Below are 8,851 nucleotides of genomic sequence, written 5' to 3'. Positions count from 1 at the left end.
ACTGAACACCACCACCACCACCACCAACAATAACAGCACCAACAACATGTTCAAGGAAGCACGGATACAGATACAAGCAAAAGGAAGGGTAATCTCTGCCACTGAGGATGTTACTTTCTAATTGAAGGAAGACAATATATGAAAGGGAGTGGAAGGGAGAAAGGTGGCATCTGGAAGAACAAAAGGTCAGGAATATCAAGGGAATTAATGAAAAAAATTGTGAAAGAAAGTGGCCTAGCCATACTAGATCTCAAACTGTACTATAAATTATCAGAATAATCTAGTACTGGCTAAGAAATAGCTGTAGATCAGTGCAATGGATTAGCTGTACCATACACAGTAGTAAATATGTGATGAACCCAAAGATGAAAGCTTTGGGGATAAGAACTCAATATCTGACAAAAAAAATGCTGAGGAAAATAGAAAGCAGTTTGGTAAAAACTAGGCATAGACAAACATGTCACAGCATATACCAAGATAAAATAAAAATGGGTAAGTGATGTAAATAAAGAGTGATGCTATACGCAAATTAAGGAAGCATAGAAAAATTTACTTGTCGGATCTATAGATGAGGTATGGATTTAGGACTAAACAAGAGATGGTGTATTACAAAATATAACATGTATAATTTTGATCACCTTAAATTATAAAGATTTTGCATAAACAAAATTAGTGCATCCAAGATTAAAAGTAAAACAGAAAGCTGGGAATTTTTTAATACAATTATCTATGATAAAGGCTTCAATTCTCAAATATATAGAGAGTGGAGTCAAATTTATAAGAATACAAATCATTCACTAATTGATAAATGGTCAAAGGATATGAACAGATAGTTTTTCAGATGAAGAAATCAAAGATATCCATTTGTTGTTATGGAATAATTTTATTATGATTTTTTGTGACCCCATTTGGGGTTTTTTCCTTTTTTTTTTTTTTAAGGCAATTGGGGTTAAGTGACTTACCCAGGGTCACACAGCTAGTAAGTGTCAAGTGTTTGGTCTGAGGCCAGGTTTGAACTCAGGTTCTCCTGACTTAAGGGTTGATGCTCTTTCCACTGTGCCAGCTACCTGCCCTCATTTGGGGTTTTCTTGCCAAAGATACTGAAGCAGTTTGCCATTTCCTTCTCCAGCTCATTTTACAAATGAGGAATCTGAGGCAAACTAAGGTAATTAATTTGCCCAGAGTCACATGGCTAGTAAGTGTCTTAGGCCAGATTTGAACTCATGAAGATGAGTCTTTCTGATTCCAAGCCCAGTGCTATATCTACTGTACCATCTAGCTGCTATAGTCACATAAAAATGCTCTAAATAACTATTTATTAGAGAAATTAATATTAAAGCAACTCTGATATGCCATCTTACATCTATCAAATTGGCTAATATAACAGAAAAGGAAAATTATAAATGTTTATGGAATATGGAAAATTGGAACACTAATGTTCTGTTGGTGGAGTTGTGGTCTTGGACAGACCATGATAGGATAATGATTAAAAGTAAGGAAGTAGAAAATATTCTGGACCCTTCCAAGTCTGCAAGGTCTTTCCCCCTCCACAGTTGGAGAGGAGCTCTGGCCAAGACCAAAGATAGGGCTTTTTCATCCCCACATAATTCATCCTGAACATTTTTAGTTAGAATGTTATGCTTACACCAACCTTTCAAATCCTAAAGTTTTATGTGGCTTGTTAATATTATAGATTACTCTCTTGAAACATGGCAATTTTCCTCTTTCTATCTAAACTTGATCTTGTACCACATAATTCTAGTTCAAAGAACTTTTTACATTGAGTCTAAAGACTGTGATTGATTGACTAAGGAATGTTCTTATCCATTTAAGTTAGCAGGACAAAAAATGGAGTAGCATGGTTTTTAACTTCACTCTTACATGTATCTCCAGGTTTGATAACTAGGTGAGAGTGTAATGGAGTGATGTGCCAGTCAGGTCAGTCCTTATGCAATATCACATGGATTTTAGAGCACCTGCAGATATTCTGTAGCTGCATATGGTCCACTATCCACATAATAAAGAGAATCCTTTGTGAGTGGTTGTAGACCCAGAACTGGTATGCATTTAGGAGACTAAAGTGAGTACTTCTCTCTCTCTTTTTTTCTTACCTGGGTGGCATTGGAGAAGGCATATGACACGCTGAAGGCCACTAGGTGAGGAGGAATTTTGGGTCTTCATCAGCAGGAGCCAGCATGAACCTAAGAGTCTATGACCCTATTGTTTATATCTATATTGTGTCTATTCTTTGTTAATTTTAGATTAAGGAGTTTGGGGGAAGGTATGATCTCTAAGCTTTGAAAGGACAGGAGAGTAAATCACTAAGGATCTGGGAGTTGAAGTTCAAGCTGGAAGTGGCTATAAAGTGATGGCAAATGGCCCAGGTGACCTCTTTGGTGCAGTATACCAATGACAGAGATTCAGACCCATGGACTGTATCACATTTGAAAATGAACTTATTTGGGCAAATGTTATGTAAAAACTGCATTAAGTTTGAGTCCACTCTCCATAATGGTATAAGGGATTGTGAACCCCTAGGTGTTGAGAGAAATATTTACAACTTCTCTTCTTATTTTATCTTTGCAGTAAATATCTCTTCTAAAAATCTAATTGATGCTAGTTGATTAAATCTAGTTGAGGTGCTAATTACTAGCAACTAGCTGGATGGAACAATTCCAAAGATTCAAGGAGATGATATCAGTGAAAACCTCCCTGACTCTTGGGGATAGGCCTTTGTCATCTGCTTTGCTATGGGAGTGTTCAGAGCAATCCCTTATCTGAGATAGAATTGGGCTCTTATAATTTGTAGGTACCCCTTGGAAAGAAATGGCAAACCAATCCAGTATCTTTGCTAAGAAAACCTCACTGACAGTATTAAAATGATAAAAGATATGACACGGGAAGATGGTGCCTCAGGTTAGAAGGTGTCCAACATGCTATTATAGAGAAGAGCAGAGGTCAACTACAAGTAGCTCCAGAAGTAATGAAGCCACTGGGCCAAAGCTGGAAGGAAGCTTAGCCGTGGATGTGTCTGGTGGTGAAAGGAAAATCCAGTGCTTTAAAGATCAATATTGCACAGGAACCTGGAATGTAATATCCATAAACCAAGGTAAGCTGGATGTGGTTAAACAGGAGATGGAAAGATTAAACATCTACATCTTGAGTATCAGTGAATCTAAATGGATGGGAATGGGTGATCATTACATTCTAACTACTATGGGCAAGAATCCCTTAAAAGAAATGAAGTAGCTTTCATAGTCAATAAAAGGGTAGAAAAAGCAGTACTGGGATATATTCTTAGAAAATACAGAATATCTATTTAAATCCACTGTAATTCAGTGAACAATACAGTCCTACAAGTCTATGCTCTAAGCATTGATGACAAAGATGCTAATGTTGATCATCAATTCTACAAAGATCTTCAACATTTTCTAGAAATAACACAAAAAAGATGTCACATTCATTATAAGGGATTGGAATGCTAAAGTAAGAAATCAAAATATAATTGGAACAATAGGCAAGTTTGGCTTTGGAGTACAACATGAAACAGGCAGAGAGTAATGAAGTTTTGTCAAGATAACTTTTTAGTCATATCAAACACCCTTTTTCAACAACCCAGGAGGTGATTCTACACATAGACATCACCAGATGTCCAATATCAAAATCAGATTGAATATATGCTTTTCAAGCAAAGGTGGAGAAGCTATGTAGTGATTTTTGCGTAGCAATATAGGGTTGTGAGAGTTGGACTATAATGAAGGCTGAGTGCCACAAGAGTTGATGCTTCCAAATTGTGGTGATAGAGAAGATTTTTGAGTGTCCCTTGGATAGCAAGATTAAATCAGTAAATACTTAAACAAATTGGCTCAGACTATTAGCTGGAAGGTCAAATACTGAAGCAAAAGCTTAAGTACTCTGGACACATAATGAGAAGACAGGCCTCATAGGAAAAGACCCTGTCCGTGAGGCAAAAGGAGAAGACATCAGAGGATGAGATGGATAGATAGTGTCATGAAAACAATAAATATGGGCTTGGATAGACTTTGGGAGATAGTGGAAGATAGAAGGGCCTAGTGTGCTATGGTCCATGGAATCACAAAGAGCCAGACATTACTGAAAAGCAACAACATTACTATTGAGGCTAATATATGTAACATGGATTTTGTATCACTAAAATGTTAGTTTTCAATCTGATAAATGTATTTTTTCTCTTTTACATTTAAATAAACCTAGACTGTTTACTTTATTATGAAATCCTGATACATTTAAAGTCCACGTAGTATGATTTGTTTGCTAACCTAAAAACCCCAAATAATCAACTCTAAGTATTTAGCTTCTTTGCAGGGTTCATTTGATCTTATTTTCTATTTTCTCTAATTAAGCCCACATGTAGTGTTATAGGGTGAGTTTGGAATCCCAGTAGGAAGGTCTTTGCATTGGCAGGGAATCATGGAGTGAAATTTTGTGTGCCTCTTCGAAACAGAGACCAAGATGGAATTTGCCTTTTTTTTTTTAAAATTGCCTGTCTTATAGGGACTCCTGGACAAATTTTGGTATGACCTGTGCTCAAAGAATTTTTTGCAGGCAATTGTGTTTACTGTTGAATGGTCTTTTGTTTCTGAGAGAATTGTGGAAGAGTTTTCTTTCAGGACAGTTTGGTTTCTCACCAGAGGAAGAGATAGTGACTTCTAGTTGACCCCAGTCCTTAATCCATGTTCTGCATTGGCTGTAGGTTACTAAGTTTTCCTCTGAGAAAAAAGACTTGATTTTCTTTTTAAAAATTGTTTTGCATTGGGGGAAAACTCATTTTGTAAGCAATAAAACACATCCTAACCTATTAGAACTTTCATAAAATAATATTGGTTTGTTAAATTCTATCATCATGTATTTAGAAGCATGAAAGAATATGAATTACCAGATTTTATTATGAACTGTGCCATATAGACTTTCCCAAAGGCACTAGCAAACTTATTCAAAAAGGAAATATAGACGCTCCCGAATTCATTGAACAGCTATTCAGGATTTGATCTTTGCCCAACACACTCTATTAGATTTTCTAAATGCTAACAGACGTTAAAAATAAGGGAAAGTATAATGATGGAGTTTAAACCCCAAACCATTTTAGTCTTAACACATTAATTATGCAAAACATGCTTTATTCATGATTGATGATTGATTAATCAATTACTATTGAGGATTACTATTATGCTATAAGAAATGAAGAGCAGGTGGATTTCAGAAAAACCTGGAAAAACTTACATGAACTGATGCTGAGTGAAGTGAGCAGAAACGGGAGAACATTGTACACAGTTAGAGCAATATTGTGGGATGACTAACTTTGATCGACTTGACTTTTCTCAGAAATACAAGGATCTAAGACAACTCCAAAAGACTCATGATGGAAAATGTTATCCACATCCAGAAAAAAAAAAAACTATGGAGTCTGAATACAAATGGAACCATAGCATTTTCTCTTTTGTTTTTTCTTTCTTATGGTTTTTCTCTTTTGTTTTGATTCTTCTTTCACAATATGACTAATATGGAAATATATTTAAGATGATTGCACATGTATAGCCTTGCCATCTTGGGGGGGGGGAAGGGAAGAAGAAAGGAGGGAGGAGAGGGAGGGAAAGAAAAAAATTGGAACTCAAAATCTTATAAAAGTGAATGTTGAAAACTATCTTTCCATGTAATTGGAAAAAACAAAAAAACTTTTAAGAGGAAAAAATACAAGGACACTTAAAATAAAGGACATTATGTTTTGAATTAACAGTATGAAATTAATTTTTTAAATTATGTGCTATGCAGTGTATCACACAGGGAAACAGTCTGTGCCTCTGGAAGTCACTGAAATTTGCATATAGTATTTAAGTGAGAGAGAAAACTTCATTATCATAAATGGTTATGGATAAGCAAGTGAAGCTAAGAATAAAACCTGATAGTTCAAGTAAAATGTTAATTGTAAAAGAGAGAAAAAGTGACTACACCTATACTTATTTACTATAGTTATCACGTTATTCTTCCATTTGCTTTTGTCTGGTGTATCAGATATTGGCTACAACCAGCTACAGGATGTCATACCAGAATGGACCAGCCATCTCATCAGGTCAGTAAATTATGTAGGTTTTACCCATGAAACACAGAATGTTTAATTTCTTGTAGAAAAAATTCATGCCGGGGGCAGCTAGGTGGCACAGTGGATAGAGCATCAGCCCTGGAGTCAGGAGGACCTGAGTTCAAATCCGGCCTCAGATATATAACTCTTACTAGCTGTGTGACCCTGGGTACGTCATTGAACCCCATTGCCTAGCCCCCCCCCAAAAAAAGAAAAAAGTTAATTCTTAAATTATAGATGACATTCATGAAACCTTAATATTTTATAACAAAAAAGTCAGAATCACAAAATAGTGTCTCAGATTCTAATCACCTTTTCAGTTCAGTGTATGTTAAGTGACTATGTTACGTGTAAGGCACTCAGCATGCAGAGACAGAAACAAAACAGTATCTGCCCCTAAGGAGCTAATAATCTATTGAGAGAATACTATGAACACATATAAGAAGATACAATACATCCAAAGTTACTGCATAGTACCAGTTTTTTAAGGAAGGGGGTAGCATCTAAGGAGGAGGTTAGAGGCCATCTAAGCCTTAGAGGGAGCGAGGGATGCTCGTAGGTGAGGACAGAGAGAACAAGTATGAGATGGATGATGGTCTATGAAAAGGCAGATGAAGAAGGTGGAGTGTCAGCTACAGAGAACAGCGAATTAGCCTGTTTGGTTGGATTGTTGAGTCTCTGTGAGTTGAAGCCATGGGAGAAATCTAGAACAAAAGGTTACAGCCAGATTGTGAAGAGCTAAAACGTAAGGGGAACATCCTATCAATTTTAGTCTGGTGGGATAGGCAAGGCAAATGAAATTCTCTTTTTATGCAACAAGAAACTAAGGCTCAGAGAGGCAGAAGTGACTTGTCCAAGGTCAAACAACCAATACAGAGAAAAGCCCCAAACTGTAGTCCAGGCCTTGTAGGTAAGAGTCTAGTTAACCAAAATGTAGAAGATAGAGTTAAATAGAGATGAACTCATGACTCACCAAGGAATTGCCTTGTAAAATTTCTGATATAAGCTTTATAAAAATTCACCTTTCTCTCAAAATTAAGTTCAAAAACAATTCTGTTTGATTTCTAACTCCAATTTTGATTGAAAAATTATCTAAATAAGACCATGTTTCAAAAACGATCTATGAGCATGCTTCTATTTCTTAGAGTCCTTTCACCCTTTCCGTATATCTTTCAAATGTACAGAGGCCTTCAGATTCCCAGCCCCATTCCCAGATGTAGTTTGTTTTCTGTCATTCAAATTGAAGTTACAATATAAGCTCCATTGACTATGATTCCATGGGAAGTGATGAAGAGTCAGGAGTTGGCCAGGGGGAGAGGGAGAGTGGAGAGAAAGGTAGAGGAATCTTAAGGCCCAGGCAATGGGTCTGGAGATCCAAACACTCAAGAACTCTTCTTTGTTAACAAATTAAACAATCTGTATGCTAAAATACCTCATAATATGAGCACTGTGGCTTGAACAAGAACCTTAAGAACCACTGAGCTAGAATAACTTTTGCTTGTACTCATAGATACAGAACTTGGTAAGTTTCTTGGATTGACTTTTTGATATGTGGAAGCAGCATTTGGTTGATTTTTTTCCTTTCAATTTCACATTTAAGGACCTCCTACAGGGCAGCTGCGTGGTCCAGTGCATAGAGCTCAAGCCTTGGAGTCAGGAGGACCTAACTTCAAATTTGGCCTCAGACACCTAGGCAAGTCACTTAACCCAACTGCCTCACCAAAAAAAAAAAAAGCAAAAAAAAAAAGAACCCACTAGGTGTAAAGCAACTTAGTAGGCATCAAGAGATACGCAAAGTTTAAGTAAGACAGTGACTTCTCTCCTGAAATGCTCTCCACCCTATAATTTACATAAAAGAGGAATCTGCATTACTCCAAAGTTCTTGTTATTCCATAAAAAGTGTGCATTTGTGACATTATTGAAAAATAATTTGATATTCTGGAGAAAGTTTTAGGAATTGCACAATTAACTCATTATCCAATACAAAATCCACTCAATCCTATTTTCTGTGATTAGACCAATTTATACAAGACATTTTGGGAGACAAGAGAAACAATTAGAAAAAAAGATTTCCATGTCATTTCAGAAATCAATGTTAGAATTTATGGCATGAAGAAAAAACTGTCCCGAACTTAGCTTACTATGATGATACAACCAGCATCAAGTCCCACTCTCTCTCCCAAATTCCCTAAACACCTGCTTGCAATATTGCCGGACTATGTTGAATTGAATGGTATGTAATATCAGGATCCAGTACTAGCCTAAGCTCAGAAAGAACTCTTTCCCAGGTCAGTTGTCAAATAAGATTAAATCCAATAAGGTTCCCTCTTTTTTTCAAAAACCTACAGCCTTGAGGATATTCTAAGGTGCATTCTGACCTTTTAAATTCAGGCTTGTTTGAGCTGATGCCATAGAGAGATAATATCCCAAGATTGTCAGTCTTTTTCCTATTTTTTGTCTCTGAGTTTCTTGGTCAAATTGACAACCTGTTGATTCAAGATTGTGAGCTGCATTTTTTCCTGTTCCTTAAAATTTTCAGTCATTCAAGAACACATTCACTTTGATTTTTCCTTCTATCATTAAGATGAAAATCAACTTTCTTTTTAAACTTATGCTATTTTTATGTTCTAATCTTGGTAAAAAAAAAGTATAAGCCTGAAATTCAAACCAGAAATGTGAATACAAACTGAGTGCCAAATACAGTGATATGAGGTAGTCAATGCTATGCCATAAGCA

Source organism: Phascolarctos cinereus, unplaced genomic scaffold (assembly GCF_003287225.1).
Source record: "Phascolarctos cinereus isolate Bilbo 61053 unplaced genomic scaffold, phaCin_HiC Scaffold_9;HRSCAF=440, whole genome shotgun sequence".
NCBI classification, from domain to species: domain Eukaryota; kingdom Metazoa; phylum Chordata; class Mammalia; order Diprotodontia; family Phascolarctidae; genus Phascolarctos; species Phascolarctos cinereus.
Note: the sequence above shows the minus strand (reverse complement) of the source record.